The following is a 24,538-nucleotide window of genomic DNA, read 5'->3' on the forward strand; positions in this document are numbered from 1 at the left end:
TACTTAGATAATTTCTATATCAAAAATAACTTTGGGAATGTTGACCATATGTTGTTGTTCAGTCACTCAGTCGTGTGTGACTCTTTGCGACCCCATGGACTGCAGCACGCCAGGCTTCCCTGTCCTTCACTGTCTTCTGGAGTTTGCTGAAACTCAGGTCCATCCAGTCGGTGATGCCATCCAACCATGTCATCCTCTGTCGTCCCCTTCTCCTCCTGACTTCAGTCTTTCCCAGCACCAGGGTCTTTTCCAGTGAGTTGACTCTTCACTTCAGGCCAAAGTATTGGAGCTTCAGCATCAGTTCTTCAGATATTTGGGGTTGATTTCCTTTAGGATTGACTGGTTTGAACTCCTTGCAGTCCAAAGGTCTTCTGACTATTTACGAAGGGCTAATTGGTCTGTGCAGTGACTTAGGATTCATTATAATAGGCATTTTCAAGAAAACTCCATACAGCAAAACCAAATATATGCATTAAAAAATATATATTGCCAGACTTGAGTGCACTTTTTGCTTTTCCAGTGAGACCTCTAGATGGTCTGGAATAAGAGCCTGGTGTTTCCCTCCTGGATGACTTACTTTTGAGCTTCAGTTCAGTTCAGTCGCTCAGTCGTGTCCGACTCTTTGCGACCCCATGAATCGCAGCATGCCTGTCCATCACCAACTCCCAGAGTTCACTCAGACTCATGTCCATCACGTCGGTGATGCCATCCAGCTATCTCATCCCTGTCGTCCCCTTCTCCTCCTGCCCCCAATCCCTCCCAGCATCACAGTCTTTTCCAATGAGTCAACTCTTTGCATGAGGTGGTCAAAGTACTGGAGTTTCAGCTTCAGCATCATTCCTTCCACAGAAATCCCAGGACTGATCTCTTTCAGAATGGACTGGTTGGATCTCCTTGCAGTCCAAGGGACTCTCAAGAGTCTTCTCCAACACCACAGTTCAAAAGCAGCAATTTTTTGGCGCTCAGCTTTCTTCACAGTCCAACTCTCACATCCATACATGACTACTGGAAAAACCATAGCCTTGACTAGATAGACCTTTGTTGGCAAAGTAATGTCTCTGCTTTTGAATATGCCATCTAGGTTGGTCATAACTTTTCTTCCAAGGAGTAAGCATCTTTTTGAGCATAGTAGAAACAAAATTTTGGCTTTTGTGTGTCTATACACACTTATTGAATTTTGTGAAATACACGCACACAGGAGCGGACTTCTGCAGGGGCTCAGTAGTAAAGAATCCGCCTGCCAAGCAGGAGATGCGAGTTCTATCCCTTGGTCGGGAAGATCCTCTGGAGAAGGAAATGGCCACCCACTCCAGTATTCTGCCAAGAGAATCTCATGGACTGAGGAGCGTGGCAGGCTACAGTCCACGAGGTTACAAAGAGTCAGATACAACTGAGCGACTTGACAACAATAGCAATACACAGCAACATCTCTCATATCTGTTAGCAGGTTTTAAACATAATGTATGTGTTTCTGCATAGCCAGTCAGCCTCTGTGTGGGTGTTTAAATAAATTTATTGTAGGTACTTGTTTATTGCTCTCTAAAGAAAATACTACCTGTATAAGAAATTCAGGTTTATGTTTTTAAAAATTATTTTTCAGTAGGAGAGTTCTAAATAAAATATCTCTATATCTATCTGCTGCTTATCAGCAGGTTTTTACTTAAGGTTTAAATCCCCCAAGAGATAACTTAATTGAAAAAAAAAAGTTGATGCTATATTTTCTTAAAATATTTAATTGACCAAATTTTAACACTTCCCCTCCTTCATAATCATCCATTTTCTTTCAGATGATGCCTCTGACTGAAACAGCACTTTCAACACCCCAAAAAGCAAGATATTGGCTTTGTTAAAAGAAATAGTATTTCTTTTTACCTGGTTCCATATGCATTGCAAGTGGGGAGCTTTAAAAAAAATCTCACCTTCCACAGAGATTCTGCTTTAATTGTTAGGGCAGAGCCTAGGCATCCATACTTTTGAATGAAACTTCTCAGGTGACCCTAATTTGTAGATGCAGGCTACCTGCATACTGTATTATCTAAACTAAGCAATTCAGGTTAGATGCTTGTGTTACATGTAGGACTGTTCAGTTATGTCATCTCTGTTGTTCAGATCAACCTGATAATTGATAGATCTTCTAGGAAATTAACCTCCTGTCGAAAAAATTTTATTTATATCCTGTTTTCAGTTCACTGCTTTTGGACCATTCTTGGTAGACTGATGGAGGAAACTTAGTTGCATAAATAAACCCGTAATGCTTGCCTGGGGAATCACTGCCTTCCTTTATGACTCCATTCAGGCATTTGGGTAATTCTCAGAGTTGCCTCTTAAATCACACTGCCTCGGCTAGCTTTACACAAACTGATTTCAATTGTGAACTCTCCTTCACCATGGAGAGGAGCCCAGTGGATTTGCTCAGGTGACCTTGGCTACACCAAGCACAGTAGAGCCTTGTTAAGGACGCAGGAGGCAGCATTCTTACCTTTCTCTGCAAGATCTTAGGTAAATAGTCAATGACAGGTCCCTATGAAAGTCTCAAATACCTAAATGAACACTATGCTTTAAAAGGAAGAAATAACAAAGCCTTAGCATGTATGCCTTTTTATAGAAAAAAGCAACAACAACTTAAATCCACAGAACTGAAACTGTGTATTGTCTTTAAAAAAAAAAAACAACTTTTTTTTAGGAGAGGATAGGATTTTCTTTTTTCCTCCAGTTGATGTTAATTTTCTAGATACAGCCTAATTGCATGTACATGGATTCCTTTCCATTCATATCTTGAGGCAGCATATTTGTTCCACAAATAGCAGGACTCATACTGAACAGTATGTGATGCATTGAGTCTTACTCATTCTTGTTCTTCTCTGATACTCATCAGCCTGAGGGGAAGTTTATGATCATTTTTTTCACTTTATAGCTTTAAAAAATGTTGATTTTGTCTTTAAAAGTTGTTTTAAATTGACTTACTGTTGATTTATGGGCTTCCCTGCTGGCTACAATGTTGTGTTCATTTCTGCTGTATAGCAAAATGATTCAGTTATACACATATATACATTCTTAACAATTTTTTTTCCATTATGATTTATCACAGGATTTAGAATATAGTTCCCTGTGCTATACAATAGTAACTTGTTTATTCATTATATATATATATATCAATAATAGTTTGCATCTGCTAACCCCAGGCCCCCAATCCATCCCTCCCCAACACCCCCACCCCAAACCTGGCAAAGACAAATCTGTTTCCCATGTCTGTGAGTTGGTTTGTGTTTCATAGATAGGTTAATTTGTGTTATATTTTAGATTCCACACAGAAGTGACATCATATGGTATTTGTCTTTCTGATTCACTTAGTACGATAATCTCTAGATCCACCCATGCATGCTAAGTTGTTTCAGTCATGTCCAGCTCTTTGCAACCCCATGGACCATAGCCCACGAGACTTCACTGTCCATAGGATTCTCCAGGCAAGAATACTGGAGCGGGTTGCCATTTCCTTCTCCAGGTAATCTTCCTGACCCAGGGATTGACCCTGGATCTCTTCTGTCTCTTACATTGGTAGGTGAGTCCATTGCCACTAGCGCCACCTGGTAGATCCACCTGCTGCTGCTGCTGCTGCTAAGTCGCTTCAGTCGTGTCCGACTCTATGCGACCCCAGAGACGGCAGCCCACCAGGCTCCACCGTCCCTGGGATTCTCCAGGCACCTATGTTGCTGCAAATGGCATTATTTCATTCTTTTTTATGGCTGAGTAGTATTCCATTGTATATGTGTACCATATCTTTATCTGTTCATCTGTCGATGGACATACAGTGCTGCTGTGAACGCAGGGGTGCGTGTTATGTTTTTGAATTACAGTTTTGTCTGGATATATGCCCAGGAGTGGGATTGCTGCATCATATGGCAGCTATACGTTTAGATTTTTGAGGACCCTCCATACTGTTCTCCATAGTGACTGCACCAGTTGACTTTCCCACCACCAGTGCAGGAGGGTTCCATTTTCTCTACACCCTCTCTGGCATTTTTATTTATAAACTTTGTGATGGTGGCCATTCTGACAGGACTGAGGTAATACCTCATGGTAGTTTTGGTTTCCATTTCTCTACTAATTAGTGATGTTCAGCATCTTTCCATGTGCCTATTGGCCATCTGTATGTCATCTCTGAAGAAATGTCTGTGGTCATTTTCATAAGACTGGCTTTGATAGGTTTTGTGTATGAGACCATGTGATAAAAGGAGTACAGATTCTTAACCTAGACATTTCGATTTGAATTCTGGCTTAACAGCTGAATGACTTGAGTATTTTTTTAAAAAAACTTCTCTATGCTGTATGCCATATGCAAGGAGCTCAAGCCAGTCATTCCTAAAGGAAATCAATCTTGAGTATTCATTGGAAGGACTGATGCTCCAATACTTTGGCCAACGGATGTGAAGAACTGACCCTTTTGAAAAGGCCCTGATGCTGGGAAAGATTGAAGACAGGAGGGAAAGGGGACAACAGAGAATGAGATGGTTGGATGGCATCATTGACTCAATGGGCATGAGTCTGAGCAAGCTCTGGGAGTTGGTGATGGACAGGGAAGCCTGGTGTTCTGCAGTCCATGGGGTCGCAAAAAGTCAGACATGACTGAGTAACTGAACTGAACTAATGCCTTATTTTCTTCATTTCTACAAAATGGGGATAACTGTACTTACCTCCCCCCTAGGGTAGTAGTGACAATTAAATATCTTTCAAAGTCTTTGAATGTTTCTGGCATTCTATAAATGTTGGCTGCTGCTGCGCCCCACCGTCATAACTAGTGCAACTACTGCTTTTCCTGGTGCTGTCCCAGTTACTACTCTTTTATAGTCTTTGGAAACATCGGGTAAACCGAAGTCGGGCTTTGCTGATGGCTCAGTGGTAAAGAATCCATCTGCCAACACAGGACATGTGAGTTCAGTCCCTGGGTCACGAAGATCCCCTGGAGAATGAAATGGCAGCCCACTCCACTATTCGCACCTGGGAAATCCCATGGATAGAGAAGCCTGCCGGGTTATAGTCCATGGGGTCGCAAAGAGTCTGACACAGCTGAGTACAGCACCCACTGTTTCATGAGTTAAAACATCTCTCCTTGGTTGCAGGCTCCCTGAGGCTAAGAATCTTCCATTCTATTTGAAAAAATGAACGAAGAAAGAAATCCATCTCTTTCTGTCAGGGGATGTAAAATTTTTGTGTATCAGCTGTATTTGAGTTTATGAGGCTATTAAGATAAATCTTATGGTATGATCCTATAGTAACAGGAATTCCATAAAGATCATGACACATAACTTTAAAAAGAAATACTTAGAATAACATCTTGGTGTGGCTGAAAACTGAAAGCTTAATTCTCCAAGGTCATGTCTGTGTCATTGTAGTCACTGACTGGAAAGTCATAGTTTCCTTTAACCAGAGGAATGTGCTGAAACAGTAGTAGGTATTGGTTAAAATTAGAATCAACTATTTCCATAACCAGAATGACAGACATGTTTTAAAAAAGAAAAAAAAAAGAAAAGAAAGTGACAAGTCTACTAGTTTTTGCCTGTGGGTTCAAGAGGTTTTCAGCCCAGTTCAGCTAACGACGTTTGGATTCCGTCCATGAAGTTGGCACATGACGTGTATGGCAGACTTCCTAAACCTAGTCATGGAAGCTCAGAACTCTTCCCAGGGACCAGCCCTTAGGAGTTGTCCTCAGGAGCTGAACAGCAGACCGCCAGGCTGACCGCGGTCCTCTGCTCTCTCACTTGCGCCCTCCCTCCTACACTGAGCCCCAGGGAAGGATTCCACATGGACATTATTTGCATTTAATAGCTCATTACTGTGTCCACGCTCTGCTTCACCAGCAGAGCGCTTGCCAAGGCTCCAGCGCTGTAGCTGTGCACATGTTTCTAGACTACTTACTATAGGGATTGGTCCTCTATTGAAGCTATTTATTTGTCGCTAATAGCTACAAAAATTTGATGTCTCTTGAGAAATCCATACACAGACAGTTTCCATGTGGGGGGCCAGGTTGGGGAGGGGTGGAAACTACCCATGATCCAGGCTCCTGTTTTGGGGTAAGGAAGATGCAGTTTGTGTGATCAAGACTCTTACGATAGATTTATAAAGGGTGCAGGTATTCATCACTAGTGCTTAATGTATGTGTAGAGTTGGAGCCAGATAATGGATCCCCTCCACTGGGCATTTGTTTTGAATCAGAAGCTGCCCAAGTAAGCAATTTCTAATGTAATGGCTCCTTCGCATGTGGTTTATTTTGGCCTCCTTTCCTCCTCACATGCTGAATTTTAACAGTGCCGTTGGTGTGCAGGTCCAGGGTTTCTCAGTTTTTTCCATCAGACACCTAACATTTACAAAATGACTTTAAATATTTGCCTCGGTCCCAGATCTTGGCACCCAGTACCTTTTTTCTTGCTTATGTAATGTTGAAAGTCCGTGTTGCCATTTTCTCAATGAACAAGCCTAATTAAAAGGAGAGATCAATGGCTTCAGGGTTCAGACTGTAAGCAGTGATGCAGAAGAGATTTGCTTTACTGGAGGAAAACAAGACATTCTTGGGGAATTGGGAGTCTGGTGCATCAGTGTTTTGTGTCTTGGAAAAAAGAATGCTGAATGTGGCAGAGTGTCTTGGGGTTTTTCCGGTAGCTCTTGGCTTTGAGAGATGATCATGTTCAAGGACACTCAGCAGAAGTAGAAGAATAGGTCTTTGATGTTTGCTGTTGGTTATTTTTATTTTTAAAGTAAAATTATTCTAGAGTTTAAAATACTCTGAAATGGGCTGTTTTCAACTTAAAAGCAATTTGTGTGTATTGAAAATTTATCTGATGGTTTTTTTTTTAAACTGAAAATACTTCCTCCATACAATAACATTATAAATGTTAAAAAAAAAAAAAGCATATTTAACCTAAGTGTGGCAAGAGTATTCCATGAAGGGGAAATCCAGTGGCTCTTTGAATAAGGATATTGTTCTACGGCGGGGCAGGGGTGGGGGTGGAGAGGGCGGGGAGCTGTATTTGCCTCTTTTTTTTTTTTTGCATTTGCCTCTTAAGCAAGAGTACCCCTCCCCTCCATTTTACAGGGAAAGAACAGTTTAAGAGAAAGCTTAGTGAATTCATTGCCAAGAGAAAGCTTTAAAAATGTACCTGTTTGTTAAACTACACCCCAGGCTGTGCAGGGACATGGGAGGAACATGCAGTTTTTGAAGAGTACTTAAAGGTGGGAATATTTTATATTTAGGAATAATTGCTTGATTTCATGGAAAAGGCATGGGTATCTTGAGACCTCAGTGGGTAGCAATGGATCATGCTGGTCCAGTGGTTACCAGGAGCCCAGCTCCAGGGTATTGCTGTCCTGCTTGGCCTGTGGAAGGTCTGTGTGATCACCTTCCAGCTCCCCTTCTGGAATCAGCTAATTGCTATAAAAGTAATCTAATTTACAGGATGTTTCCTGCCACCCTGCATACTCGTGTGTGTCACAAGTCTCAAGTTTCCCACCACCCTTTATTTTAGGAGAATTTTTTATGTTCTTAACAATATTTGATGCTTTCTTTATATAGCTGAGGCTGAGTAATAGAGAGGTGGGCACTGGGGTCTAACTGTTCTAACTCAAGTCAGCATTTCGGGTTATTATGAACAGCCCTATACAATAATCCTAGAATAATACTAGAGTCCCTGAATATTTACCGGAAGGACTGATGCTGAAGCTCCAATACTTTGGCCACCTGATGCAAAGAGCCAACTCGTGGGGAAAGACCCTGATGCTGGGAAAGACTGAAGGCAGAAGCAGAAGGGGCAGCAGAGGGTGAGATGGTTAGATGGCATCACTGACTCAGTGGACATGAATTTGAGCAGACTCTGGGAGATAGTGAAGGACGGGGGAGCCTGACCTGCTGCTGTTCATGGGGTCACAAAGAGTTGGACATGACTTTGCGACTGAACAACAAATATAGTAAGACTTCAATTAGCTGAGACTACTTTGGAGAAAGGGCAGTTTCTAATTAATAGGATTTTTCTCTTGAAGGTTAAACACTTTTATCTTTTCTCAGCCCTTACTATTAGCTTACTTCTTTGGCTTTTGGAATTAAGATGTCCAGAGTTTGAAAATAAGTTAATGTTTCTTTGAGTTAGTCTTTGGAACATCCTTATGAGTTACAAGCCTTGATGTTCAGGTTTTATTTTCTGCAAGGGTTGAAGAGGTGCTGGGGGTGGCTACTGAATTCTGTAAGTGTTTTTTGGAGGGGGAGGGAATAAATATTTTGGGGAATTGTTTTGTCTTCTTGTGTCTTTCTCACGTTGTGAATGAAAAAGCTATCTTATCATTCCCAGTATTGGTAGGCTTAGTTATTTATATAATCCTGTTGTTTGAGGGTTTACATATATTCTACCAAAATATAATAACAAGAATGAGTTATCAATGAACTGCTTAAGGTATTGATTTTTCTTCAGTGTGAGGTAATTAAAGTCAAGTTGTATTTGCTTTAATAGGCTGTTGAATGGTTCTTCTGTATAATCCGGACAACAAATAAACCCAAGTATTTATCGGGTCCTTGCTCTGTGCTCTTTGTATACCATGTTAGGTAGTTTTAATGTCAGTAATGATGTCAGACCATAAATGTATCAGCCTCTGATAACCTTTGCATAAATCTGATTTTCTAAAAGCAAAGAAAACTTGTCCCTGAGGGATTTTGTGGTCATAAAAGTTCTGATTTCCTTGTTCAAAATATCGTTAAGCTTGCCATTTGTTTTCTTTTACATTTAAAGAGAAACTTCATTCCAAAAGTTAAAGTACTGCCATTTTCATTAATCATTAACTATAGATCTTAAAGAACATAAATTTTTTTCATGAACATAGGTAGGGAAGTTAGGTGAAAAGATAGCTTTAATTTCATCTAAATCTAACACTGATTTTTAGTATGTCATTGAGTTGAATGTCTTCAAATAAAGGTAGTTTACATTATCTGTTGATGCTGATGGTGAGAGCTAAGAATATTAGGAAGTAAGCTAAGAATAATAATTTATATTTCAAATTCTGGCTTATATAAAAATGGAACCCTTTTCTAATGGTTTCCCCCCCTAATTCTTGATCTAGTCATGCTATGACTATTTAAAGAAAAACAACTTTAAAACATATCTGAGGAAAATCTGAAGAAAATATAGTGTAGGTTAAGATTTGAAAAGAGATGGGTCTGGGTTCAGGCTTCCCTGGTGGCTTAGCGGTAAAGAATCCACCTGCAATGCAGGAGACCTGGGTTCGATCCCAGAGTAAGGAAGATCCCCTGGAGGAGAGCACAGCAACCCATCCAGTATTCTTGCCTGGAAAATTCCGTGGACAGAGGAGCCTGGTAGGCTATGGTGCATGGGGTCGCAAAGAGTTGGACACAACTGAAGCAACTGATCACACATGCAAGTTCAGGTCTGGGTTCATGAGGAATGCATTAAATTCTTTATGTGTTTTTGAAACATAATAAAAATACTTTTAGGTGAATCACTTTTTTTAGAAATTTACTTTTTACATATCTGCAAAAGTGTTTCACATTAGTACTGTGGAATGAATTGCCCCTTTACTGAACCTTGCTGGGGTTTGTGATTTATAGATGTTATAGTAAATTTCACAAGTAAATTCTAAGTAAATTTCTAAGACGAAGCAGTCTATGTCTATGAGGTCTTTATAAAAGAGGTTGCCTGTGGGTGGTAGTAGCAAGTATCATCTTATTCGACATTTGAGGGCAAAAGAAAGATCAGGCTATTGGTGGATCCCATAGAGCTAGCAAGTCAGCCTTTTAGCTGCTTAAATCTAGTTGTATTATTGCCACTGAAGCCTTGGTCACACCAGCAACACTTGCTCAGTCAAAAGTGCTGTTTTTCCAAGATATACGCTGGTCATCCAAGAAAAATGAGGAATGCTGAGATAACACTCAAAGAATTTGCTTACTGTATATCTACTTGGATCCAAAATGCATTTATATATGTGTGTGTGTGTACTCATATATACACATATATGTAGATATACATATGTATGTATGTATTTTTAATCACAGTACTTTCTTATACTCTTAAACCTAGTAGCTAGATTAATGCCCGTAAGTTAGATAAGATTGACTTGAAACAATCTGCAGGATCTTCACACATGGTTTTGGTGTCAGTTGGAAAGTGAGGTGAAGAGTTGTGGATATTAGGAACTCTGTAGAGGGTGGATGTATTTACAGAGCCAAAGCAAAACCAATACCCAGTTGTGGATGTAACTGGTGATGGAAGTAAAGTCCGATGCTGTAAAGAACAATACTGCATAGGAACCTGGAATGTTAAGTCCATGAAAAAAGGTAAATTGGAAGTGGTCAAACAGGAGATGGCAAGAGTAAACATCAACATTTTAGGAATCAGTGAACTAAAATGGACTGGAATGGGTTAATTTAACTCAGATGACCATTATATCTACTACTGTGGGCAAGAATCCCTTAGAAGAAATGGAGGAGCCCTCATAGTCAACAAAAGAGTCCGAAATGCAGTACTTGGATGGAATCTCAAAAACGATAGAATGATCTCTGTTCGTTTCCAAGGCAAACCATTCAATATCACCGTATTCCAAGTCTATGCCCTAACCAGTAATGCTGAAGAGGTTGAAGTTGAATGGTTCTGTGAAGACCTACAAGACCTTCTAGAACTAACACCCAAAAGAAATGTCTTTTTCATTATAGGGGACTGGAATGCAAAAGTAGGAAGTCAAGAGATACCTGGAGTAACAGGCAACCTTGGCCTTGGAGTACAAAATGAAGCAGGGCAAAGGCTAACAAGTTTTGCCAAGAGAATGCACTGGTCATAGCAAACACCCTCTTCCAACAACACAAGAGAAGATTCTACACATGGACATCACCAGATGGTCAATACTGAAATCAGATTGATTATATTATTTGCAGCCAAAGATGGAGAAGCTCTGTATAGTCAGCAAAAACAAGACCAGGAGCTGACTGTGGCTCAGATCATGAACTACTTACTGGCAATTTCAGACTTAAATTGAAGAAAGTAGGGAAAACCACTAGACCATTCAGGCATGGCCTAAATCAAATCCCTTATGATTGTACAGTGGAAGTGACAAATAGATTCAAGGGATTAGATCTGATAGAGTGCCTGAAGAACTATCGATGGAGGTTCATGACCTTGTATAGGAGGCAGTGATCAAGACCTTCCCCAAGAAAAAGAAATGCAGAAAGGCAAAATGGTTGTCTGAGGAGGCCTTACAAATAGCTGAGAAAAGAAGAGAAGTGAAAGGCAAAGGAGAAAAGGAAAGATTTTTCTCCTTCCTCTCGAAGGAGAAGATGGAACTCTGCATCCATTTGAATGCAGAGTTCCAAAGAATAGCACAGAGAGATAAGAAAGCCTTCCTCAGTGATCAGTGCAAAGAAATAGAGGAAAACAATAGAATGGGAAAGACTAGAGATCTCTTCAAGAAAATTAGAGATACCAAGGGAACATTTTATACAAAGATGGGCTCGATAAAGGACAGAAATGGTATGGACCTAACAGAAGCAGAAGATACTAGGAAGAGGTTGCAAGATTACACAGAAGAATTGTACAAAAAAAGATCTTTATGACCCAGATAACCACAATGGTGTGATCACTCACCTAGAGTCAGACATCCTGGAATGCGAAGTCAAGTGGGCCGTAGGAAGCATCACTATGAACAAAGCTAGTAGAGGTGATGAAATTCCAGTTGAGCTATTTCAAATCCTAAAAGATGGTGCTGGGAAAGTGCTTCACTCAATATGCCAGCAAATTTGGAAAACTCAGAAGTGGTCATAGAACTAGAAATGGTCAGTTTTCATTCCAATCACAAAGGCAATGCCAAAGAATGTTCAAACTACCAGACAATTGCACTCATCTCACACGCTAGCAAAGTAATGGTCAAAATTCTCCAATCCAGGCTTCAATAATACATGAACTGTGAACTTCCAGATGTTCAAGCTGGATTTAGAAAAGGCAGAGGAATCAGAGATCAAATTGCCAACATCCACTGGATCATGGAAAAAGCAAGAGAGTTCCAGAAAAACATCTACTGCTTTATTGACTATGCCAAAGCCTTTGACTGTGTGGATCATGACAAACTGGGGAAAATTCTGAAAGAGATGTGAATGCCAGACCACCTGACCTGCCTCCTGAGAAATCTGTATGCAGGTCAAGAAGCAACAGTTAGAACTGGATATGGAAAAACCGACTGGTTCCAAGTCAGGAAAGGAGTACATCAAGGCTGTATATTGTCACCCTGCTTATTTAACTTATATGCAGAATACATCATGTGAAATGCTGGGCTGGAAGAAACACAAGCTGGAATCAAAATTTCTGGGAGAAGTCTCAATAACCTCAGATATGCAGATGACACCACCCTTATAGCAAAATGCAAAGAAGAACTAAAGAGCCTCTTGATGAAAGAGGAGAATGGAGAAAGAAAGATCATGGCATCAGGTCCCATCACTTTATGGCAAATAGATGGGGAAACAATGGAAACAGTGGCTGACTTTATTATGGGGCTCCCAAATCACTGCAGATGGTGACTGCAGCCATGAAATTAAAAGACGCTTGCTCCTTGAAAGAAAAGCTATGACCAACTGAGGCAGCATATTAAAAAGCAGAGACATTACTTTGCCAACAAAGGTCCGTCTAGTCAAAGCTGTGGTTTCTCAGTGGTCGTGTACGGATATGTGAGTTGGACTATAAAGAAAACTGAGTGCCAAAGAGTTGATGCTTATGAACTGTGCTGTTGGAGAAAACCATTGAGAATCCCTTGGGACTGCAAGGAGATCCATCCAGTCCATCCTAAAGGAAATCGGTCCTGAATTTTCATTGGAAGGACATGCTGAAGCTGTAACTCCAATACTTTGGCCACATGATGTGATGAACTGACTTATTGGAAACTACCCTGATGCTGGTAAAGGTTGAAGGCAGGAGGAGAAGGGGATGACAGAGGATGAGGTGGTTGGATGGCATCACCGACTTGATGGACACAAGTTTGAGTAAGGTAAACCTCGTGTGCTAAAGTCCATGTGGTTGCAAAGAGTCGGACACCACTGAGCGACTGAACTGAACTGAAACAGTCTGCAGAATATTCACACATGGTTTTGGTGTCAGTTGGAAAGTGAGGTGGAAGATTGTGGATATTCGGAACTCTGTACAGGGTGGATGTATTTACAACTTATATGGGTTCTCTCTCTTCCCTTTGAAATGACACAAAAGGAAAAAACCCCTAGGAAATAGGAAATGAATCCTTACAGGGCAAGAAATACCGAGGAATTTCTGGAAAATAGTTGGTAGCCAGGGTCAGAGAACCCTCTCACGATATTCCTTCCTGTGAAGAGAATATGAGACATTTGGAGAAATGGAAAGACAAGGCCACCGGTCAAACTCCAAAGAGAGTGTGAGCTCAGAGTCCACAGGGCAGGGAGTGGAGGGGCCAGTCACTGCGATGAAGACTGTGGAGAGTGCATAGGATGGTGAATGGTAGAATCTGGGGGCGCCCTTCTCCCCCCCAGTAGAGTTGCTTGATACTAGCTCACAGGCTAAAACCATGAGATGAGCTCTCTAACCAAAAGAAACCCTTAGAGATTGGGGAGGAGGAATAGCTGGTGTTTTCCTTGTAGTGGGGAAGAATGGGAGGGAAGTGAACAGCAGCAGCAAAATAATCCTGGTGTCAAAACAGACAGAAAAAAAGAAGAAAGCAGCATCCCCAGAGGCCAGAAATACTACACCTGAAGTTAGCCTGCCCTATTTGGCAGTTCTGGGACCCCAGCGTTCTTGTCCTCATCCTCATGCCTTCTAAATGCACTCTAATAGAGTCTGCTTTTCAGCCTTTCCCTTGTAGGGAGGAGCCAGCTGTAGAAATGCGTTGCACCACAGTGGAGGAATCCCTCCCGTGCTGCCTGTACCAGTAGAGGATGTGACATTTAAGGACAAAGAACAGCATGGAAGAAGGACCAAGTTGAGCATGACAGCTGACTCCAGAGCAAACAGGGTCACTGCAGATGCTCTGTGCTTACTGTGTGTCCACCACTGCCTCTTTTCAGGTTGTGAGTGTGGGAAGTGGAGACTGACTTAGGCCTCTGTGCTAGGTTTTTTCATTGATTACAGTGAACATTTTAAACTTGAACAAGTTTTTTAAAAAATGCAAAGTTTGCATCTTAAGCTTAGGAGATGACATGGTGAAGATGACCTGCCAAAGATTCCATTGTCAGCAAAGTTTTTCATGATTGACAGTTATTTTTAAAAATTAATTTATTTTTTTAAGTGGTTGACAATTTGAATAAATTTTGCTAGTCAAAATGTGCGGAGAGTGGTAGTCATATGATTTGAAAGTTTTGCCACTAGAGGGATATAAAAACATTACCTATATTTTAGTGATACACCACAATGAATAGATTTTTGAATCAGCATTTTGTTTCTACTTATGGATGAGCGAGGAAAGTGTACAGTAGACCCTTTGAAATCTCCCTAATTTAGAAAACCAGATGCCATCTCTAGTTTTGCCTGTTAGTGGGAACGATATAAAACTTGTACTAAAAATGTTTTATTTTTAATTTTGCCACAGTAGAGTTGATGAGGAAACTTACCAAAAGAGGAATGGGGGAGGAATGGATGCAATGGAATTAAAGCATCAGTAGGGAATGAGTTAAATGAGGGCTCAGGGCAAGGAGGGGGTTTGGGGTTGGAAGGATGAGGGAAGAAAAAATGCAGGTCCATGGTGTTTATGTTCACTCCTTTTCTTTGAAAATTAAAAACTTATTACCACCCTGCTCAGGCCGATTCTGTGAGGACTTTACTGCCACAGTTTATGATGTACTCGAACATAAACTTTCCTGGAAGTCTTTGGCCTCTGGGCCAACTTGTGTTTGAGCCAAGAGTATAAGGGCTCTGTTACATGCACGGGCCACAGATGGGTCTCTTCAGCTTCTGCGGTCTAGATTGTGTGTGTGTAAAACTTAGAAAACCTGTTGATTCCATGCTTTGGTGATGAGCCACAGCCTACACTTGGGAATCCCATTCAGTCTTGCCCTCCCCATTGGAGAAAACTATCTTCAGGAGACGGTTTCTAGGCTTGAAAATAACCAAAAGGAAAATCATCAGGCTCCAATCAAGTTGTCGATGGACCAGTGTGTGAATAGAACATGAGATTAAAAAAATTTACTGATGGGTGGGGATGCAAAGATAAATGTGGCCAAGTAATATCTGACTGTGTCCAAAAGTGGGGAAAAAACTATCTTCAATGTGTTGCATTACTTTTATGCCTTCCATCTTGCTTGCCAACTGCTTCAAATAATGCTGCTGTTTCTAGAGCCCACTGTGTTGCTCTATTGTACTGCTCATGGGGGTGCCCAGGGAGGTTTGATGGTATATTTGTGCTTGCTTCCTACTCACTCTTGCTGTTGCCTGTTGGAAATCACTGATACAATGAGTGTGTTTTCATCTCCTCCCCACCCCCACCCTTCATTGTTTTGTGAGAAGAAGAAAGCCAGTAAAAATGAGCATCTGGCAAAGAAGCCACCCTGATTTAAGGAGGAAGTTCCCTGGATTTATGAGCTCCTCTTTCTGCTCAAGTGTAAACTGAAAAGAGAGTTTGCTACACAGTTATTCAGGGATCAGGGGGCCAGGGTGGGGTGAGTAGGGGCACTAGGGTTGCTGCTTAGGCCGGAAAAACATTTTGCATCAGCTGAGTGGCTGTGGCCTGCTAGGATGCTGCTGTTTTCTATCCTGTTTCAGTTTTGTGAAAGGACAGTAGGTGTGAATTGAAAGCTATTGTCCTCTTAATCATTCACCAGAGTCAAGCCACATGGGCCACAGGAACTTTCAGTCTTGTAAATCTCACCTGCTTATCTCCCAAAGTTTGCTTTGTTTACCTTCTTACCCGAAAGTATTTTATCTTCATAATGACTATTAAGGGTGGTTGCTGTGCTGTGCTTAGTCACTCAGTTGTGTCTGAATCTTTGCAACCCTATGGACTGTAGCCCGCCAGGCTCCTCTGTCCATGGGGATTCTCTAGGCAAGAATACTGGAGTGGGTTGCTATGCCCTTCTCCAGGGGATCTTCCCATCCCAAGGATTGAACCCAGGTCTCCCACATTGCAGACAGATTCTTTACCATCTGAGCCACCAGGAAAGCCCATTAAGAGTGGTGGTGGTGGTGGTTTAATCCCTCAGTCATGTCCAACTCTTTGAGACCCCATGGACAGTACCCTGCCAGGCTCCTCTGTCCATGGGGTTCTCCAGGAAAGGATACTGGAGTGGGTTGTCATTTCCTTCTCCAGGGGATCCTCTCGACCCAGAAATCGAACCTGGGTTTCCTGCATTACAGGCAGATTATTTTACTGGCTGAGCTACGAGGGAAGCTTAAGGGTAGTTTTATTTTAAAAAAATTTTATTTGGCCACACCAGGTCTTAGTTGCAGCAGGTGGGATCTTTGATCCTCCTTGCAGTATGGAGGATCTTTTGTTGCAGCATGGGAGCTCTTTATTTTTTGCATAGGGAATCTTGTTCCCTGACCAGGGATTGAACCTGGGCCCTTTGCACTGGAAGCGTGGAGTCTTAGCAACTGGACCACCAGGGAAGTCCCAAGGGCGGTTTTAAAAATGAATGCTATAATCCAATAGAATGATACTGATCTAAAGTAGATATTTCTACTTGGTGGCTTATATACTGTGAAAAGCAAGCAGGTTTTTTTTTTTTTTTTAATAGTAACATGGAAAAGGGACTTAACATTATTCCTGTTGAAGGGATTTTGAGGGTCAGCCATTTAATAAATTCTGGTTCAGGAATTTGTTTTGTTTGTTTAGTTGCTAAGTCATGTCAGACTCTGACCCCATGGGCTCCATCATGCCAGCCTTCCCTGTCCTTCACCATCTCCCAGAGTTTGCTCAAACTCATGTCCATTGAGTCAATGATTCCATCCAACCATCTCATCCTCTGTCACCACCTTCTTCTCCTGTCCTCAGTCTTTCCCAGTGTAAGGGTCTTTTCCAAAGTTCACTTAAGAAGCTTTCTTATCCTTGCTATTCTCTGGAACTTTGCATTCAGTTGAGTATATCTTTCCTTTTCTCCTTTGCTTTTCACTTCTCTTCTTTCCTCAGCTATTTGTAAAGCCTCTTCAGACAACCACTTTGTCTTGCAATTCTTTTTCTTTGGATGGTTTTGGTCACTGCCTCCTACACAGTGTTATGAACCTCTGGCCATAGTTCTTCAGATACTCTGTCTACCAAATCTAATCCCTTGAATCTACTCATCACCTCCAGTGTATAATCATAAGGGATTTGATTTAGATCATACCTGAATGGCCTAGTAGTTTTCCCTGCTTTCTTCAATTTAAGTTTGAATTTTGCAATAAGGAGCTGATGATCTAAGCCACAGTCAGCTGTAGGTCTTGTTTTTTGCTGACTTTACAGAGCTTTTCCATCTTCTGAGGCAAAGAATATAATCAATCTGATTTTGGTATTGACCATTTGCTGATGTCCACGTGTAGAGTCATCTCTTATGTTGTTGGAAAAGGGTGTTTGCTATGATCAGTGTATATTCTTGACAAACTTTTAAACTCAGTTCAGTTGCTCAGTCGTGTCTGACTCTTTATGACCCCATGGACTGCAGCATGCCAGGCTTCCCTGTCCATCACCACGTCCTGGAGCTTGCTCAAATTCGTGTTCATCGAGTTGGTGGAACCATCCAACCGTCTCATCCTCTGTTGTCCCTTTCTCCTCCTGCCTTCAGTCTTCTCAGCATCAAGGTCTTTTCTAATGAATCAATTCTTCACATCAAGTGGCCAAAGTATTGAAGCTTCAGTTTTATTATCAGTCCTTCCAATGAACATTCAGGACTAATTTCCTTAGGATTGACTGGCTGGATCTCCTTGCTGTCCGAGGGACTCTCAAGAGCCTTCTCCAGCACCACAGTTCAAAAGCATCAATTCTTCGGCTCTCAACTTTCTTTATGGTCTGACTCTCACATTCATACATGACTACTGGAAAAACCATAACTTGACTAGACAGACCTTTGTTGGCAAAGTAATGTCTCTGCTTTTTAATATGTTGTCTAGCTAGATGATCACTGTATAAAGCATCTCTTCATTCTGCCTTCAGAACACTTTCTTTACTTTATGTAATTTCTTGCTAGAATAATTTCTACTTCCAAAAGCAACTGGGATAGATTAAATTGAAGCTCACGGTCAGTCTATAAAAACAGGAACTTCATGTCAGGGAAGATTTTTGTAAGATTGCTTGCTATAAAAAAGAGTATCAGAAATATTTCAGTAATGCTTTTTAGCAAGTAAATTAGTTCAATATTTTTGGCTTTGTCATCTCGTTAATAGATGTGCTCTTTTGTTATTACAGTCTTGACTTTCATCAGCTGGAGAATGATCTTGGTTTAAGTGCTTTGAAATTACGAATTTTTTTCATCCATTTTAATCTAATGCTTTGTAAGTGGGATGCTCAATTATAGAGTGGAATTAGGAAAATCCTCTTTCCCTTATCTCTCACCCTTTTTCATATTTGTGTTGAATTAATTAGCTATGAATCAGACAAGAAACTGGTATTTTAAAAGATCTGGAATCTAAGCATTTTTGGGGGTTTATTCATCCCTTGTTCCTACTGACACTAAATTTTTCTCAGCACCTAAGCAGATCTTGTTCCATTATTGAACTTCCTAATTGAGATTAGGAATTAGAAACAAACAATAGAATGGGAAAAACTAGAGATCTTGCCTGGCAAATCCCATGGACAGAGGAGCCTGGTAGGCTGCAGTCCATGGGGTCTCTAGGAGTCAGACACGACTGAGTCACTTCACTTTCACTTTTCACTTTCATACACTGGAGAAGGAAATGGCAACCCACTCCAGTGTTCTTGCCTGGAGGATCCCAGGAGCAGGGGAGCCTGGTGGGCTGCCACCTATGGGGTCGCACAGAGTTGTTCATGACTGAAGCAACTTAGCAGCAGCAGAGCTCTTTTCAAGAAAATTAGAGATACCAAGGGAACATGCAAAGATGGGCTCAATCTTTCATGCAAATCATCTTTCATGCAAAGATGGGCTCAGTAAAGGACAGAAATGGTAGGGACCTAACAGAAGCAGAAGATATTAGGAAGAGGTGGCAAGAATATATACAAGAACTGTACAAAAAAGATTTTCACGACCCAGATAATCACGATAGTGTGATCACTCACCTAGAGCCAGACACCTGGAATGTGAAGTCAAGTGGACCTTAGAAAGCATCACTACAAACAAAGCTAGTGGAGGTGATGGAATTCCAGTTGAGCTATTTCAAATCCTGAAAGATGATGCTGTGAAAGTGCTGCACTCAGTATGTCAGCAAATTTGGAAAACTCAGCAGTGGCCACAGGACTGGAAAAGGTCAGTTTTCATTCCAATCCTAAAGAAAGGCAATGCCAAAGCATGCTCAAACTACCGCACAATTGCACTCATCTTACACACTAGTAAAGTAATACTCAAAATTCTCCAAGCCAGGCTTCAGCAATATGTGAACTGTGAACTTGCAGATGTTTAAGCTGGATTTAGAAAAGGCAGAGGAACCAAAGATGAAATTGCCAACATCTGCTGGATCATGGAAAAAGCAAGAGAGTTCCAGAAAAACATCTATTTCTGCTTTATTGACTATGCCAAAGCCTTTGACTGTGTGGATAACAAGAAACTGTGGAAAATTCTGAAAGAGATGGGAATACCAGACCACCTGACCTGCCTCTTGAGAAATCTGTATGCAGGTCAGGAAGCAACAGTTAGAACTGGACATGGAACAACAGACTGGTTCCAGATAGGAAAAGGAGTACGTCAAGGCTGTATATTGTCACCCTGCTTATTTAACTTATATGCAGAGTACATCATGAGAAACACTGGGCTGGAGGAAGCACAAGCTGAAATCAGGATTGCCGGGAGAAATGTCAATAACCTAAGATATGCAGATGATACCTCCCTTATGGCAGAAAGTGAAGAAGAACTAAAGAGCCTCTTGATGAAAGTGAAAGAGGAGAGTGAAAAAGTTGGCTTAAAGCTCAACATTTAGAAAACTAAGATCATGGCATCTGGTCCCATCACTTCATGGGAAATAGATGGGGAAACAGTGGCTGACTTAATTTTTTGGGGCTCCAAAATCACTGCAGATGGTGATTGCAGCCATGAAAATAAAAGACGCTTACTCTTTGGAAGGAAAGTTATGACCAACCTAGATAGCATATTGAAAAGCAGAGACATTACTTTGCCAACAAAGGTCCGTCTAGTCAAGGCTATGGTTTTTCCAGTGGTCATGTATGGATGTGAGAGCTGGACTGTGAAGAAAGCTGAGCGCTGAAGAATTGATGCTTTTGAACTGTGGTGTTGGAGGAGACTCCTGAGAGTCCCTTGGACTGTAAGGAGATCCAAGCAGTCCATCCTAAAGGAGATCAGTCCTGGGTGTTCATTGGAAGGATTGATGTTGAAGCTGAAACTCCAGTACTTTGGCCACTTGATGCAAAGAGCTAACTCATTGGAAAAGACCCATATACTGGGAAAGATTGAGGGCAGGAGAAAGGGATGACAGAGGATGAGATGGCTGAATGGCATCACCAAGTCGATGGACATGAGTCTGAGGGAACTCCGGGAGTTGGTGATGGACAGGGAGGCCTGGCGTGCTGTGATTCATGGGGTCGCAAAGAGTCGGACACGACTGAGCGACTGAACTGAATTGAGATTTTTTTAAACAAGAAGCAATATTCATTATTATGAAGCAATATTCATGGAAAAAAGAAAATAACTGAGAGATTAGTGATTGTTCTGTTTTTTGTTCCCCTTTCACATTGTTTTGCAGGATTATTTCATTGCCTCTCTAACAATATTCATGAAAACTGAGTCAACAGGAATTCTGTCCCTAGTACTGCCCAATAGGATACCAGCCATAACCTTGAGTAGGAGAGTAGATGTTTGTTTCCTAGCTTTAAAGAATGTATAGTGTTGTTAGGTTAGCGAGAGATTCATTTTAAAGCAATGATTAGAAGCAGTTAATGATTTAAATAGGTATTGTAAGAAAAAGTTACAGATGGTATGGTGCAGTCTGTAAGAACTACAGAAACTTAAAGAAGGCTGAGATTGTTGTGCAATTATGGAAAGTGTTCTTAAGGAAGAGGAAGTTGAGGGGTGGAACTATTTTCTCACTGAACTTGCCCTTATTTTAAATTGAGGATTTGATAGGCTTCCAATTTAATGTCTTTTTTCCCTTTTAAGTAATGCCTGAGAGTTCTGAAAATGTTCTTTATAAGGAAAAATACAAGAATCTTTTAAAACTCAGCTGTCCTTTCTAGAAGAATGTGTCCTAGGTAAAAAGAGACTAAGGTGCTGATGAAATGAATGTCTCAATCAGTTTTCATTTGGGCATGTAGAATAGCTGGCAATTAGAATCTTGCAACTTTTCTTAGAAAAGCAGGAATACCCATTTCAAGTATTACCAAATCATTCGGCTCATATAGGCTGCTGGCTTGGTGAGGACACAGGCTTGGTTAAAAACAAAAGAAAATGCACATTGTTGATTTACAAATAAAGAAAGCCAGCTGCAGATCCTGGTGACCCCTTTTAAGCATCTTCCCAGGAAGGATGCAGCACTGGGTAAGTCAGACTGAGGCCTCTGGAAAACCGCCTGATACATAAACAAGGGCCAACCGGTGTGAGGCTGGAGGAAGGGGGCCGTCTTCAGGAAGCTAAGCTTTCCCTTTTGTAGAGTGGTTGGTTGGACCAAAATTTTAAAGGGCCATTGACCGCAGTGTTGCTGTACTTCCTAGTTCACTGTCAAGATCTGACCCCAAATAACAAGCACTGTTTTAGACACAAAGGACAGGACTGTTAAAAAGCAACCAAGTATAGAACAAATCTGATTGTAAAGTAAGGATTATAAACTGCACTAAGTGCGATGGGAGCCAGATTTATAGAGAAACTACCACTGAGATGATAATGTTCCAATGTTTTCAGTTTCAGTAGTGTTTCAATTTGGCTTCAGAAACACATGGTATTCAATAAAAACTTCTTAATTTGCTGCTAGTTGCTTTCCTTTCAGAGAGCAAGGGTATGAAATTGATTTCAGAATTATCATTTGGATTTAATTAACAGTTAATCTCATTGTGGTGAATGAGTTTTTACCCACCAAACAATTGCACAGTGAATTCATGATGATTTTAAATTTGATTCAGAATGAAAGGTTTTATGAAGTGCACTTTGTCATGTCCCTTGGCTCTTGTCGAAGAAAGTCCTATTGGTATAAGCCTGTTAGAACAGTGACGTGGTCCACTGTGGGACTCTTGGTTCTGAAAACACGTGATCAGGGCCATGCAGGTTTTATTTCTATGACAGATATTTGCTGTACACCTGTTGAGTTGTAGGTAGTATGTGTGGAACATGTGAGTCACTCCTACAAAGTCAGCTCTTTTAGCTCAAGCCGATTAACAAAAAGAAAAAATTTGAAGAATATGTGGAACACTTGGGGATTCTTCACTGAAGCACCATATTTGGCTGTGCTGTCTGCCTACTATTAATACTTCTATTATTGTATACTATACAGTCTCTTAATGTAAAGGGCAGTTCAGAGTTCTTTTAGGAAAAGCTTTTATTAAAAATATTAAGAGGCCACAGGAGAGCTGTTCAGGATTAAAATAGCGTTGAGTTCCACTGCAATTCCAGGTAGTGCCTTTGATGTAAGAGGCACATGTCATCTGTAAGTTTTATCATGCTCCTGTTCTATGAAGATCACATGACCAGACAAAGGGACTATGAAGACTGATAGGATGTTCATGCTCTAAAAATCTAGTAGTTGACAGCGCTGACACATACACCCCAACGCACATGGGTGCATACACAGACATGACTGCAGACAGCATATACTAAGTGTTAATTGACCAGAATGATTTGTTTAGTGTTTAAAACTAGAGATTGACAGGGGTAACTATTCTGAAGCTGTGTTACTTTTGCTCGTTAATTTTAGCATCCATTGATTCCCTGTCTGAAATAATTATTGCTGTGTTGCTTGCCAAATGGTGGTTTTTTAATTTCAGCCATCCATCCTTCATTTATTAGTTAGAATTCTGCTTTAGTGAGGAAGAGCTGTTCCTTGTCCCCTCATTATTTATTCAATTATTTGTATCAGTACAGATTTGTGGATATTTTCCTATGACTTATAATCTCCTACTGTCATTTGTTGGTGTTGCTCAGATTGTTCTAGATGTGGCCATTGGGAGCCCCTTAAATTTAGGTCCTGTGTCCTTTTGATGTATTTCCCATCATTTTTTAGGAGTCATTTTAACTTTCTGACAGCATAAGATATCCCAGGCTCATCCTGAATTTTTCCTGCTCTAGCCATAGAATCAGCCATTTCTTCAAAAAGCTCTAGTTCCTTTACTTGGAGAAAGGCATTGCCACTGAGACATTATTAATTTTAAGTCCTCAGCAGATGAAGTGAAGAGTTATAAACTGCAGGGCTCATTCTAGCTTTCGCCCTTAATTATAACTCCTTTCTCCGAAAGTGAGAAACCTGGCTTTTGTAGCCACAACATGTTAATATTTACTTATGTGTGCACTCCTCAGCTACATATAAAGTAGTTTCAGAATGCTAGCACATACCCCTGTGAGAAACAAATTTACTAGCTAAGATAACACTGTTTGTGGACAATTTATTTTTCCCCAAAATCAGAATATTTAGTCAAACTAGTGTTGACCAAAGTTATTTGGGTTAGTTCTTTTCTTTACCTACTTCGGTGGGCTTTTGTTATTGATTTTAATTTAGCTACATTCACTTATTACTGTTCTGTTCTGATTCCTGCCATATCCTGCTGACTGCCGACAAGTGCTCAGTTGTGTCCGACTCTTTGTGGCCCCATAGTCCACCAGGTTCCTCTGTCCATGAAATTTTCCATGCAAGAATGATGGAGTGGGTTGCCATTTCCTTCTCCAGGAGATCTTCCCCACGCAGGGATCAAACCCTGGTCTCTTGCATCTGCTGCATTGTTAGGCGTATTCTTTACCAGTAATGCCACCTGGGAAGCCCCATCCTAGTTGGGTTTTATTTATTATTAATGTATATGAAATATTGCCTTGTTCTAAAAGTGTGTTCAGAAAATGTCATTTCCTCTTTGTCCCTTCTACCTCTTTCCTATTCCCTCATTCTTTTCACCCCATTCCCACCCTCTCTCTGAAGGTAAATAATTTCATTACCTCTTGGCTCATCCTTCCTATATGTATGTATTTATTTTATATATATATATATAATACACAAATCAGTGGACACATTAGTATTTTCTTCTTTCTTATATGAAAGTGGTATACTTCCTTGTTTTCTATTGCTGCACAAAAACTACCACAGACTAAGTAACTTAACACAAATTTATTATCTCTTATTTATTATTCCCTGGACCAGGGAGTTGGGCCTGTCTTAGCTGAGTCCTCTGCCCAGAGTCTCAGTAAGCTGAAATCAGGGGGTGGGCCAGGCTGTGATCTCACCTGAAGCTCAGGGTCCTCTTCTGAGCTCCCTAGTTAACAGGGTTC

At 40.9% G+C, this 24,538-nt stretch overlaps 1 protein-coding gene and 1 long non-coding RNA gene across 8 annotated transcripts in view; both read left to right on the plus strand.

Moving 5' to 3' along the window:
- The window catches only part of FMNL2 (formin like 2), a 329,619-nt gene that overhangs the window by 141,902 nt on the left and 163,179 nt on the right, over positions 1-24,538 (plus strand). The gene's annotated exons all lie outside the window — the stretch shown is intronic.
- Positions 1,330-4,947, plus strand: LOC120854803. The gene is made up of 3 exons (XR_005719064.1): positions 1,330-1,599; positions 3,630-3,631; positions 4,937-4,947. It is a non-coding gene; the product is annotated as an uncharacterized LOC120854803 (long non-coding RNA).

This window comes from Oryx dammah, unplaced genomic scaffold, assembly GCF_014754425.2.
Source record: "Oryx dammah isolate SB20612 unplaced genomic scaffold, SCBI_Odam_1.1 HiC_scaffold_27, whole genome shotgun sequence".
In the NCBI taxonomy this organism is placed as follows: domain Eukaryota; kingdom Metazoa; phylum Chordata; class Mammalia; order Artiodactyla; family Bovidae; genus Oryx; species Oryx dammah.